This window comes from Pinus tabuliformis, chromosome 5_2 (assembly GCF_031772625.1).
Source record: "Pinus tabuliformis cultivar Carrire ecotype Pingquan chromosome 5_2, CPIR1, whole genome shotgun sequence".
NCBI lineage: Eukaryota > Viridiplantae > Streptophyta > Pinopsida > Pinales > Pinaceae > Pinus > Pinus tabuliformis.
The window spans coordinates 167300663-167315534 of NC_142306.1; the positions used below are offsets into that span (position 1 = coordinate 167300663).

The 14872-nt window shown below is 38.5% G+C and overlaps 1 protein-coding gene across 2 annotated transcripts in view; it reads right to left on the reverse strand.

Moving 5' to 3' along the window:
• Positions 1-2780: 2780 nt before the first annotated feature.
• The window catches only part of LOC149158080 (uncharacterized), a 211929-nt gene continuing 199837 nt past the window's right edge, over positions 2781-14872 (reverse strand). For both annotated transcript variants that reach the window (XM_089436104.1, XM_089436105.1), the window contains exon 8: positions 2781-3292. The gene's annotated coding sequence lies outside the window, so the exon portion shown is untranslated. The remainder of the gene's footprint in view (positions 3293-14872) is intronic.

Genomic DNA, 14872 nt, shown 5'->3' on the forward strand with positions numbered 1-14872 from the left:
TGAGACAACACTTGATGATCAAGGCGACATTAGATACGATGGTGATAGTAGGCTCCAAAAATTCGAATGTAGTTATTAGTTAAATTTTGGAGGGTTTGTAGCAGCAACAATGGGAGACTAGGGTTGTGGATTCAATAACTCAAACTTATAAAGGTATGATAAGCTAAGTGAGAAGATACATCTTGAAGACAAAATGAGAGTAAGATCCTAGAGATTGGATGGAGAATGACTTCCATTCAAGTGTGTAGGTTTCAAGGAAGAGTGCAAGGAGCAACAAGGGAGACAAATCCAAACCAGCCAACAAGATGGAAAAGTGCAAGGAGCAACAAGGGAGACAAATCCAAACCAGCCAACAAGATGGAAAAGTGCAAGGAGCAACAAGGGAGACAAATCCAAACCAGCCAACAAGATGGAAAAGTGCAAGGGGCAGCAAAGGAGACATCCAAATCAGCCAACAAGATCAAAGGACAAATCTTCATAGGAGTTTAATCAACTAGGATAACTCCAGGTTTCTAGTTGTATTTATATTTTCCTCAAGGGCCATTATCACAAGAAGGGGTCCCTTGTAAGTTCTAAAGTTTTTTAAATGAAGAACTTATTTGAAAGGTAGAAATCTTGTGTATGTGTGTATGAAATTGGTGTGATTCAATTTGATTCTGCTAATTATTTTGTTTACGTGTTAAGATCCCATTTACATCTTTTATTTAGTAGATTTGCATAATAATAATAATTTTACAGCTAGGAATTTGTTAGGTAATAGTTGGCCAAGTTATTGAGGTTAGGAAATTCACAGGGGGTAGATATTAGAGCAAACTTAATATCCAAATAATGAAGATATTTTCCCTAATATCTTCCCCCAACCTCATAATAAGTTTTCCCTAATCTTTTCCCCCCACAACCACCCTTGCCCTCAATTTTCTAAATAATGATGCTATTAAGTTTCCCCAATATCTCTCACCACCCCAATTAAGTTTTCCCTAATATCTCCCCTACCCCGGTTAAGTCTTCCCTAATATTTCCCCCCATCCCCAACCTTTGTTTTCTAGATAATGAGGGTAATAAGCTTTCCCTAATATCTTCCCGCACCACTACCCTCCATTTTCTAGATAATAAGGTTATTAAATTTTCCATAATAACTCCTCCCACACCCACCCTCTATTTTCCAGATGACGAAGGTATTAGGTTTTCCCTAATATTTCCCGCCACCCTTTGTTTTCCAAATAATGAGGATATTAATTTTTCCCTAATATTTCCCTCTACCTCACCTCAATTTTCACTGTCTCCCACCACCCTCATTATACCACAGACAGCTATGGGTGGAGACAAATATTAAATAAATATTAATTAAGTTTTTCCTACTATCTCCCCCACTCCCACCTTATTATACTTGGAAAAATAGGAACAACGACTACCAATTCGCTGGTTAATATATTTCCAGTAATAAAAGGTTTTGTAAAATCCTCTTGTTAATTGGTGAAAGTATAAGAATAATAATCAATTCCTTAAACCCAAGAATATTTTCAGCTAGTTGCACAAATTGCAGTATTAACTCTAAATGTAAATTTTCTGGCCCATTGATCAAACTCGGGCATTAATATGGGTTCTTAACCACAATGCTAGACTTAGACATTCAATCTGCATTGAATAATGACAAAATACCCCACACCACCTTGTCTGACGGGTATCTGAAGAGCACCCTAAACAATAAAACCATACAGGTTTAGATTAGATTCAGCATATTATGGCAATCCAAACATCCTAAGAGAAAGCATACAGAATTACCACCCAAACATCAACTCTACAGCTGTGCACTTCCCACAGGTGAAGGTCCGTAACAGGATAGAACAAAACTCCACTACACAATCATTTTAAGTTACGGGTATACCGTCAGTAAATCAACTTAAATGTTTTAAACTCAATAACTTGACATTTCAAGGAAAATAGATGGCAAAGCAGCCTGAACATAAATTCTAAAAATGATGTGTTATAAAGCACAAAACTTACTGTGCTTTGCTTGTTTCTAGCCATGGCCATCATATCCAGAATTTGAAAGAAGCATGTTTATCAACAAAAGATGAATATGATGGACAGCATGATGATGTGGCAATATCAATATCATTTACCGACAACAGGACTTCTGGGCTCACCCTATCATTATCTAGTTTGTGGTTCATATGAACTAATATTCAAAAATAAGTCCAGGACAATAGTTTAATGGGCATAGACTCATTAGAATTTCCAGTATCCTCTACATCTCCCACAACGTCCTGTAAGAATCATTCAATCACATCTCGCATACAACCTCTCTCATTCTAAATTGATTATTTATCTAATAAAATGTTAGAAGCCCATACTCCACAATAATCAAGTTAATGATAAGCAAATCTGGAGAAAGAGATTCCATACAACTGATATCAACATACACAGGAAAATTGCCTTACAACTTAATAACACTCTATGATCATCATACACTTCCTGATAGTATTGAAGAAAGTGGAACATAGATTATACAAAAGACACTGTTAAAATAATGAGGCCTCACAATGGCCAGAGTAAATTATAAACTTATGACATCCACTGGTGTAGCACAAAGTTCTAGCCACAATAAAATCTGTAAAAAATATAGAATTGAAAATTCCAATATGGAAACTAATAAATATGATGACCTAAAAAAAGAAGTAACTAGCTCAGTCACAATTCAGACATCAGAATCAGCATGCTTGTGACTAAAGAAAGAGCGATGCCAAGCAAAAAGAAAATAATATTTTTGACTTGGCACATTCTATCAAAATAGAGTATCTTCAACTTTCTATATAAGGTGGAAACAATTCTTTGTGAGATAAATACAAGGATCGATCTGATTTCATTGGCAGCACTTACAGAGAAAATTTTGGACATAATGGAGGATGGATTCAACTGAAATAAAATAGAAAATCTAAGACTCAATACAGCTTAGGGGCAATTTACAAAACCAAAGTCATATATTTGAACTGATAAAATATTACATAAGCACCAGACGAAGGATAACAAAGGCCTCTTCAACATTGTTGGTGGAACACGTATGGCTAGCCGCAGTGGTGATTGCAAGAAAGTGTTTCCCACAAGCATGCATATGGCTAGCCGCAGTGGTGATTGCAAGAAAGTGTTTCCCACAAGCATGCCCTTGATGCACGCCATCTTAACAGCAAAGTTAAAGATAAACTAGAAAACATTTGTCGCTTTCACCACTACCTTCGTTGCATAGTCGAAACTAATATTACACTCCCCAAGGATTTCATTATCATCAGATACCCTGCATCACAAACATAGAGGACACATTGCTCAGATGAGTCTGAAGACCAGGAAATTTGCATCGTGTACTTGAGGCAAAAATTAAAATCTTATTATTAGAGTATTTTGTATGATTTTATCCTGTCTTTACCCTCAACCAAGTTTAAGATAAAGTCTACAACTTGTTATATGTACACCTTTCATTTTATATCAAAATTTTAAAGCTTACAGTTAGAAAATGGGCCAATGGAATTTTGTAAACAACAAACCAAATGTTCTAAAAACCTAACATTTCCACACTAATCTAACAAACTTGAAAACGTCCTCTAGTCAATGCACTTTCCTGGCTTCTGGAAAACCAAACACTAAATTTGAATATTAAAAATTAGGAGATCCACCTGCAAAACTATTTGTGGCATTTGAGATATGGAGCTTCTGTCAGACCATCTATATTTTACATCACATATCTTTTATCTACTCAAAGTGCTATGCACCACTAAATTATTTTCATTGAAGAAAAAAATATATTGCAGGTATATAAAGAATGATATGGACGAAGTCACGTAACAGATTTTCAGAGTACTATCATGCCATGCATTGGAAAAAAATGCCAACTGTGAAGTCCTATCTCACAGTAGCTTGAAACAACCTTCCAAAAAATCTATAAGTGTATTCAAATCATTTTTGTCAACAATTTGACCTTTGACAAACTAGTACAACAATACCTTGTGTGTTGTTGCATCTGTTTGTAGTTGATCAATTTCTGAACATTGTACTTACCTGTGGGTTGTGTAATGAATAATTAGTAATAATTTAATAAACAGTCTAACCACTTGAAGTTGATGAAGGTAACTGTGGAACTGCTTGAATTCACAGTTCAGCACAATAACATGGTACATGCACCCAGAACTCAAGAAAGGTGGCTCACATATGGCAGCAAGTTAAAGTTCTTCGGGAGTGTAATAAACAATAATTCATTTACTGTAGAAAAATCCAACATAAGAATAATAATAAAAAGAAATCCACATACGACAAGTAAATACATAAGATTTTTCGTTGGCCCTGGGAGATGTCCTCTCTGCAAGGCGGATGATGAAACAATAAATCATCTTTTCATTTCATGCACTGTCTCTCTAAGCATCTGGGGTGAACTTATAAACTTGTTAAAAATTAGAGCTCATTGGGCACCAACTTCGCTGGATGAAGTCTGGAGGAATTGGTGGACCAACCACCCAGATGGCAATCTCAGGAACCTCCTTCCCATTTTTTTCTGGGGTCTGTGGTTGACCAGGAACAAATGTTTATTCCAAGATCAGTCTTTCTCTTCAACATCTGTGGCTACAAATTGTGCAGCAATATACTCTTCCCTTCCTCCTCCTGAGTCAAAATATACATCTAACCGTGACATTCCCCTGATCATAAATGAAAATTCCCCTTGGGCCTTCTTCGATGGGGCATCTCAACAGAACAGGGCTGGGGCAGGTATTTGTATTCATCTAAACCGAGAGCACTCTTTCAAAGCAGCTGTAGGGCTGGGTCAGGGTACAAACAATTACGCTGAACTGGTTGCATTACGCCTCTTAATGTGTTGGTCTCTACAAATGAACATCCTGAGCATTCAAATATTCGGAGACTCCATGAATGTTATCAAATGGGTGAACGGGAAAGCAATATGTCAAAACCAGATTCTGAAGTCTACCTTAGATGATATATTGTCGTTAAAGTCTCATTTTAATTCTATCTCTATATGTCATATTTACAGGGACAAAAACTCTTCAGCTGATGAGCTTTCTAAAACAGGCTTACAACAAGTTTTGGGCAGCTGGACCATAGAGGAACTGCGACAGGGACAGTCTTTCCACTCACAGCTTCCTCCCTTTGCTCCGCCAGTATAGTTTCTCATCATAATATCTCTTTCCAAAATTTTTTGTGGCTACAGGGTTGTGGAGTTCTTTCGATGCACCTCTGTTTTTTGTTCGCAGATCATGCCGCCCTTGCTTTTACAGGCACTCGCTCTTATCACTCGGGGTGATCTGCTTTTTGTATCTGAATATATCCTTTGTCTGGCAGTGGACGAGATGCTTTTTATTTATGTTTTTTCATCTGGCTGTTTATACTTTCCGTTCTTATGTATGAGGCTGTTTATCCTTCCTGTAAGGAGGCCTCATTGGCTATACTTTGCATATGTATTGGCAACTATTGCGGATTTCTCTCCGCGTTCCTTTGGACAGTTTCTTTTCATCAGTTGACAGGCCCGGTTGATGTGCCGCGTCCCTTAATCATGTTTGGATATGGGATGCATTGGGTAACTTTGTAAGATCCCCAACTGTTTTGGGGAATGTCTATATATGTTTTGATGCCCTCGGTTGGGCTGAAGATGCAAAGACGACTTGTAAAACTTTTTATATTTCCTTAATAAAAAGTTTTAGCTTTTTTCTCCGGAAAAAAAAGTAAATACATAATGAATAAGATAGATGATAGATTGATTTACAATGAACTTCGTGATGATATATATATATATATAAACTGGTCATGTCTCTTAGTTAGGTCATGTGTCACTTCATAATTATTTTTTATTAATGCTTTGTCCTCCAGACATATTTATATCAAATACTTAACATCTTGTTCTAGTTTATTAATGCTTTGTCCTCCAGACATATTTATATCAAATACTTAACATCTTGTTCTAGCTTGTCATGCCGTCTCATGATCCTCTATTCTTGTCACTTAATAATAATTGTTTATTAATGCTTTGTCCTCCAGACATATTTATAGCAAATACTTAACATCTTGTTCTAGCTTGTCATGCCTTCTCATGATCCTGTATTCTTGCAGCTGAGATAGTTAATGATACAAGACAATATGAGCTATGAAGTGTTGTGCAGAGTTGTCTTAACGTGAAAGGATCAGACCACCTAACTCAATTTTCTACAAAAATATGTGCCAATGACTTCTGTGATTTGGTAAATGATAAAATTCCACATTTGAGCTTCTCTTCAATATAATAGGCTCTTAGCTTTTCATATCAATTTCAGCTTGGGTTAATTTGCTGATGACCTTTATAATAAATATGACGATAAAGCATCCTTCTATCTCATCTCTTATTTTTGGAAGCTTCATTTTTTGATCCTTCAGGTGAATTAGTGGTTGCTAAAGTTAAAATATAAGCATCTTTTTGTTTTTTTGATGTTGATTAGATTTGTATTGGTTCCTCTATCCAAGGTCTTGGTTTTTACATCTGATGACTTCTGTATTTCAACAGGGTCACTCATTGTTTCTTTATCGACCATTGATTTCTAGCTTGTGAGTTCCTCTAGCTTTTCTTGTTGTGACATTTTTCACATTTTAACTTTGTAGTTTGTGTGATCAAACTTTGACCATGATTCTTAAGGCAACAAATTTCTTCTTCTTTATTAGTGACAACCTTATCAAATTATTTTTGCACCTTTTTGTAATGACTTCTAATTATCCTAAAAAATCACCTTTGGGGAATATCTTTAAAGTCTTTTGATAAAAACACTTATGAATCTTACTTCATTGTAACACCTTGTGTAACGAACAAAGTTCATATACTTAGAGGAATGCTCTGATACCAATGTAACGAACAAAGTTCGTATACACAGAGGAATGCTTTGATACGAATGTAACGAACAAGGTTCATATACTCAAAGGAATGCTCTGATACCAATGTTACGAACAAAGTCCGTATATGCAGTAGAATACTCAAAAGATCTAGTATATGAAAATATTCATGATTGGACAGTAACATATTATATATGAATTGTACGGAAGATATGAGAGATAATTACAATTGAGGGTGAGGGTCTGCTTATATACCTAGGCAAGTACTCCTTCACCAAAAGGTCATGTCTTTAGAGACATGCCTATTCACTACTAATTATTAGTTAATTAATTATTATTCATTATTATTATTATTTATATTATTTGTATATAGTTGATTCATAACACCTTGCAATGTTAACTTCTTATAGGAGAAAATGACAAATACTTCATTTTAAGGAGGGAGGTCTCAAATGTTTCCATCCAGGGTGAACCCAAAATTATGTCAACACTTTCTCTATACGTAGTTTGCATCATTGAATTGGGATATGAATTTATGTCATTAATTGTTATTATTAGGTCCTTAATTTCATATCTTTTATCACCATAAGTGCTTTTCTTTTTAGTTATAATTGGTTTTGGAAATAATTTTTGATTCACCAAGTCAATGTCTATGTAGTTGTCCTCTTCATCTAGACAAAAAATGGAAGCTAATCTCTTTTTCAAGAATGGATGTTGAAATACGTTTACTAGTGTTGAAGAATGTAACTAGTGTCAGTGTTCATAATTGTATTTGTCAAAAGAAATTTTATTATTAAAGAAAATGACTTATTAAAGCATGGGTTTCATGCTTGGGTCAATAATTTCTAGGTCAAAGCCTCCATTGAAGGCTTCTAGGTTTTGTCTTGAGTCAATAGAGTCATTATAATTTTTATTAGACCCTTCTTGGGCTTTTGTATCATGTAAAAAGAATTATTTTTGAGTCAAAAAGATCATTTGTCACCTCCACACCAAGTCATCCCTATCCTCATGAAGTCAACCTAAATTAGGGTTATTCGACCCAGCAGAAAGGCTATATATAGAGAGGTAGCTCGACCTATTTGGCACATTCAACAAGTTCGATCTACAAGAAGAAGAAGAAGAAAAAGAAGAGTGAAGTTGTTGGAGAAGGATAGAAGAAGTTGGAAGACCTAAATTGAGTTCTTGGGCAATCTATCTCTCACACATGCGAAGTTTTTGGGTTGTACTTGGGGCCAAAATTTTGAATCTACTATAGGTCCAAAATTCTGTTGTTGGGGGTCAAAAATATGTAGCTGGGGATCGAAGTTCTGGATTGTAGTTGCTACTGGAAAGTTGTCACTTGAAGACTTTGACAGGGATTATCTATTGGAAGGAAGGGTTGACTTGGTGATTAGAGGAGGTCTTTGTCTAGGTCTAAAGGGTCTTGAATTGTTTCATCTTGATTTGAATCTACTAGTTGAAGAGTTGGACTGGGTTTTCCCCTTGGCGGGGTTTTCCTCTGGCTAAGTGCCTACATCTTGTGGTCTTCATATACATTTAATTTGGTAATTGTTTGATGAAAGATAAACTAATAAACAAGTAAAAGAAGCCAACATAACTCACAAGTAATTATCAAGAAAGAGGAATCAAACCCTAATTCCTATAAGCAATGATTTCTTAACATGGTATCAGAGCTAAGGTGAAAGAAGGGCTAATTCAAGATCACTTTGTTGGCTATCATTTGAAGGAAGGAAAAGCAATCTTGGAAGGAAAGGTTACTCCCTCAATGGCAAGTTACTTGAAGATGGGACTCAATATTGTGAGAATTGCAGGAAGTTGGATTGGAAGGATCATCTACAATCTATCTAGGAGAGTCAAGAGTGAAGGATTCTTGGTTGCACTTACAGGTACACTTGATGATGACAACGCATGAATCATTGATACTGGAGCCTTAAGACATATGACAGGAGAAAGTGGACAACTTCATACTCTATCCAGGGAACCATCATCACATGCAGTGGAGCTAGGAGACAACAACAATTATGTAATCAAGGGCCTGGATCTACATCATTGAAGCTAGAAAGTGGAGCAAAGCTACACCTCAACAACATCCTATCTGTCCCAGGTTTGAAAAAGAATTTACTTTTCATTTCTTGTTTAGAAGATAAAGGAGATAGGGTTGCGTTTGTAGATGGTAAAGTTTTGGTTTGGGGAAAGGATTCAAGTATTGAAAAAACAAGTCATTGGAGTTCGTTCAGTGTTGTAGCGGCTACAACCACCCTCCAGAATGTTTCCTTAGCTTCGTTTTGGAGCCTCCCTACCAACCATCCTTAGCATCATGTCTTGCATTGTCCAAAGTACATAGGCTTCAGCTGAGTTTCAGTGGTCTACCAGCATGTGCATGTCAACTTGTTTGCCTCTCACCACAAGCTGTTATTCCGGACTTAGGCAATTTTTTGGCTAAGATGCTCCCCATAAAAATTGTGCAATTTTGGAGCGGAACCAGCCTTCGCTCTAGAAATTGTGAATCCTTCTAGGCTGCCTCCTGGTCTCTAGAAATGAGCAATTCAGCCAGGCAGCCTTCCCCTTGAAAATTGCGCAGTACAACCCAACACCGGGCTTCAACTCAGAAATTGCGCAGTTTTGACTAACAGCCAGGGCTTCAGTCCAAAAATTGCACAGTGCATGAGGGATAGCTAGTCTTGCTCAGCCTAGAAACTGCACAAATCTCATCCACAAGCTTGCAGACTATTGCATGTGCTTTCAAGTTGACCGGTTCCCTCCAGGACTGAGCAATCCTTATTTGCATACATGGGTTGCTTTCCCCAAAAAGGCAAAAAGCAAAAAACATCCCTAGATTTTAGGGATCCATTTTTAGCAGTTGGAGGTTACATGCAAAATCCATTTTGGAAACCTCCCGCCAAGTGTCATTGTTTCCTAGATTTGTGGCATGCATGTCATAAGCTTCAATATTATCAAAACTTATGTATCAGATGCTACAGAGCTCATTCCTCACATCGATCTTGCAGCTCCGATACCCCACATCGCACCTAGGAGTCTTCGGCGCATTCAACTCGGCCTTTTCTGGGTAAGTCCGCTTTACATGGTTTTTGCTGCTTTTCTGTCGCTTTTTGTATTTCGTCTTGTGTGAGTGTTATCTACTTGGTTTTGATGACACTACTTCATGTTAGCTTGTAGAAGCACTATTTCAGTTTTTCATTGCATCTCACTATTGTCGCATGCATGACACTGTTTCTGCACTTACGGTCGTCGTTGTGGCGACTCGCTTCACACACATGCTCGCTTTCTCGTTTTCTGAATCTTGCACTCACTATTTGCATGCATGATCATTCACTCTTGCTTACACTCAGTCTCGCCATGCATTCAAGCCTTATCATGTTTTCAGTCGTCCATCGGCGGATCTGAGCTGCCTTGGCCCAGACTTTGCCTTGCCCAGCCAGCAATGCACATCCCTAAGAATGAAGGCTCTGCCTCCCTCCAAAAAATGCACAAAACTGACCAACACTGACCCCCAGGCTTGCTCTACGCAATTCTAGGAGGCAGTGCCCAGCTGGCCCCAAAAACTACGTAGTGCAGTTTGTTGGGTTTGCATGCCCTTGTTGATTGAAACTGTGCATTGCGCAGTTGCGTAGTTTCAGTCCTCAGTAAGCTAGGTTGGACCATGCATTGCGCAATTCCAGCAGTCAGTTAACGTCTTGACAGCCCAGACTGTGCCTTGCGTAGTTTTGGCAGTCAGTCTCCCAACCTCCTGGTGGAAATTGCGCAATCTTCGCAATCAGTCACACAAGTATGTTGCAAGTCAGTCCTCAAGTTTGTTTTTGTTTTTCAACTGACAGATTGCTTGCCATGAGTGTTGCTATGTCTCCAGGTATCATAGGTATTCGTCTGCCTCTCAGCAACACATGTAAAATGGCCTCTAGGAGAGCAGAGTCAAAGGACAATGTTGAGAGCGCAACTGGGGATGCAGTTGAGCAAGTGTCTATGAACTTGCCTATCTATGAAGACACCAAGTTGTTCATAGACAAGGATATCAAGATGAAATGGAAATGGCATCGCAGTGTGCAGCACCATCAGCAATAGCAGAGGGTAGCAGACCTGTGCACAACAAAGGCAAGAGGAAGGTTGTTGACAGCACAGAGGTGGAGCAAAGATGTAAGTTCAAAGCAGAACCACTCATGGTGAAAGCAGCTTTGGAGATTGAGGCTAAGAGGCGACAGCGCGACAAGAGGATCGCGCAAAGGCAAAGAGAGAAATAGAGGATGGAGGAAACAAACAACGAGTTGCAGGAGTTGAAGCGGAAACTCAAGGAAGAACAAAAGTTGCATAGAGGAGAGAAAGAAGCACAGTAGAAATAGGTACAACGGGAGGCGCAACATGCACAAATTGATGAAATTACACCCATACAGGTTATAGACCCATCCCAGCAGCTGGCACAAAGCAGACAGGGTGAGCAGTGTTGTCGATCACATGCACGGGTGTTCAGGAGCATGGATGTCATTGTGCGCACACATGCGATCCCATCCATTGGCACACTCATCGAGGCGAAGACAAAGAACCAAGTCCGACTGGAGGTGGACATGTACTTCGACAAGTTGATGTGCATAGCCACCAGCACAGTCTTGGAGATCAGCTCAGACACTATGCATCAGTATGTTTAGTATGTTGTTGGTCCAGTTGCACTCAAGACTATGACGTGCATATTATCAGACGAGTTGGATAGAGGAGCCAAATCAGTGTACCCGGATGCAACGGAGGCAAGAGTTCACTTCCAGAAGGATGTCACCACAGAGTACATGGACACCATCACAGACTACCAAACTTGGCATCGGTTCGCCACCGTCGATCATCGCAAGGATGTCGAAGAGTTCGTCTTCCCATAGCTATCCGAGTCTTAGTGATGTCTTGCATGCCTTACTCGAGCCTATTTTGTCTCACATGGGTACATGCGCAGATTGTAATGTAACATGAAGTGAAAGACCAAGTGTCGATAGTCGAATGTAACCGTCATGTAGTAGTTGAAGAGTCATGAGGGTAGGTGAAGAGTCACAAAGGGGAATGTCAAGGGTCACCCCGCCATTTGTTATTTATAGAACTTCATAACTCATTGTAGGGGCTTTTGGGAGCCAAGCTTCCTATAGGTCTAACTTAAAGAAAGCTTGGAGTGTATTGTAACACGCCTTGGCTTCTCCACAGTGCAGAGCTAGTACATCTCTTTGGAGGAGCAGGCGGCAGTGATTGTAACGTTCCGTTGTCGGAACTAGTGGTTGGTCATGGTTGTATTGTATGATTGGATCTTTCACTCTTAATATAACAGAGCTCGATTATTTCATGAATATGTTGTTATTGTATTTCAATTGTCTCAATTACTCTAATGATATATGTAGTTGTTTGCTTACGCATGTATATATGGACTCTTTCTATATATGTATGTATGAATCTTATTGAGATGTGTTGTTGGTTTAACCATCACTTTGGATCGTTGGTTAACCCGCCTTCCAGCCTGTGATGTATCTTTGCTTGTGTGTTCCCTTTCAAGTTGCGTGTTTCCACAGGTTTCTAAGGGGCGCACCCATTCCCATTTCCATGTGTTAGAACCCTTCATGCACCTTCCCTGGCTTGCTGCGTTGGTCACACCCTTGCTACTAACAAGGACATCATACTTACCTCTACACGCAACCACGATCAAGGAAAAACCGTACGACCCATTGCTAGGACTCTTACACCAAACAGTCTGAGGTCTAGTTGGGACTTCTTACAGGGGAGATCCCATGACATGTTGGCGGGTCCAGCACCATCAACATGAAGGAAGATTATATAGAGTTTTAACACCATCTCCTCAAGCCCTAGTTCACATGGAGATCAATCCTATCGAACTTTGCAAAGAAGATATGGGCTTTTTCATTACAGGATAATACCCTCTCTTAGTCAAATGGTAAAGGGCATCCCCAACATCAAGGAAGATCATGAAGGAGTATGCAAGGGATGCGCTTTGGGAAAGAATACTATGAAACCTTTTACAAGTAGTGACACAAGGTCTAAGGAGATATTAGACTTCATTCATTCCGATGTATGTGAGCCTATGTCTAATAAATCTCTTGGAGGCCATCTTTACCATGTGATCTTCATTGATGATCACTCTAGAAAGACATGGCTCTACCTTCTCAAGACAAAGGACAAAGTATTTGAAAAGTTCAAGGAATTTAGATCTGAAGTTGAGACCTTAACTAAAAGAAAGATAAAGACTTTGAGATCCAAAAATGGAGGGGAATACACTTCAAAAGAACTTATTGCATATTGTAAAGAAGTAGGTATTAAGAGGGAGCTCATTGTTCCCTACAACCCCGAATAGAATGGAGTAGCAAAAAGGAAGAATAGAACCATTGAAGAATGCATAATGACTATGATATTTGATCAAGATCTACCAAAATTTCTATGGGGAGAAGCAGCCATGACAGCAATATACATACAAAATAGAAGTCCTCATAGAATCCTTGATAATATGACACCAAAAGAAGCATTCACAAGGAAGAAGCCATGTGTAGACCATCTTTGAATCTTTGGGTGTCCTGCATACATTCATGTTCCAAATGATAATTGAAAGAAGTTAGATTCTATAGGTATAAAAGGTATCTTCGTTGGTTGTAGCCTTTCATCAAAGGCTTATAGAAGCTACATCAAGGAAGGAAGACAAATCAAAGTTAGCAGGAATGTTATATTTGATGAAAACCATGCCTACGAAAGATCCAAGGATATACCAATCAAATTCGATGACGAAGATGTACCATTATTTGAAGAAGAAGAGCATCATGACAAGGCACCTACAAACCAAGAAGAAGAAGGAGAAAGGCCAGGTGAGCCTATTCAACCTATAATCATTCCTGAAACAAAGAATAGGCCAAATTGGGTAAAAGAAACACTTGAAGATGTCGAAGGACATGGAGCAACTAAAGGAACTTTTAGAGAAAGCAAAAGACCAAAAATATACTCGGGATATGCAGCATATATGACGAAGTTAAAAGGAGCAGAACCAACTACCTTTGAATAAGTCGCTCATCAAGAAGAATGGAAGAAAGCAACACAGGAAGAATATCAATCCATCATGAATAATGGGGTTTTGGAAATCGCTCCTAGACAAAGTGACAAATCTGTTATCAATTCCAAATGGATTTACAAAATCAAACATGTCTTAGATGGAAGCATAGACAAATACAAAGCCAGATTTGTTGCAAGGGGTTTCTCACAAAAGGAGGAATAGATTATGAAGAAACTTTTGCTCCTACTGCCAAGTACACTACTATTAGATCTTTGGTTTCACTCACTACGACTATGGGATGGAATATCCATCAAATGGATGTCAAAACAACATTTCTAAATGAACCATGATGAAGAAGTATATATTGAACAATCGGAAGACTTTGAGATAAATAGCATGGATACACATGTTTGCAGACTCAAGAAAGCTCTATATGGCTTGAAGCAAGCTCCTAGGGCTTGGTATGCAAGAAAGGATGCATATCTTTTAAGGATTGGGTTCGTCAAAAATTCTGTCGATGCAAACCTCTACATCAAGATATTGAAGAATGACCCAATCATTATTCTACTATATGTGGATGATTTGTTTATTACAGGTGTGGAGCGAAGAATTCTAGAATACAAAAAAATGTTGGCAGCTAAATTTGAAATGAAAGATTTGGGACTCATGCACTATTACTTGGGCTTGGAAGTTTGGCTGAAACACGGTGAGATATATCTTGGTCAAGGTAAGTACAAAATCAAGACGTTACAAAAGTTCCGTATGATGGATTCCAAGCCTATGACAACCTCCATGATCACAAATCTCAAAAAGTTAAGAAGCTCTGACTCTAGTCTCGTCGATCCTACAAGCTATCATAAGTTGGTGGGCTCTTTGATGTACATGGTGAATACAAGACCTGATATTTTCTTTGTTGTAAATGTTCTCAGTGAATTTTAGTTGGAGCCTCGTCGTGACCATTGGATAGTTTCCAAGCATATCTTGAGA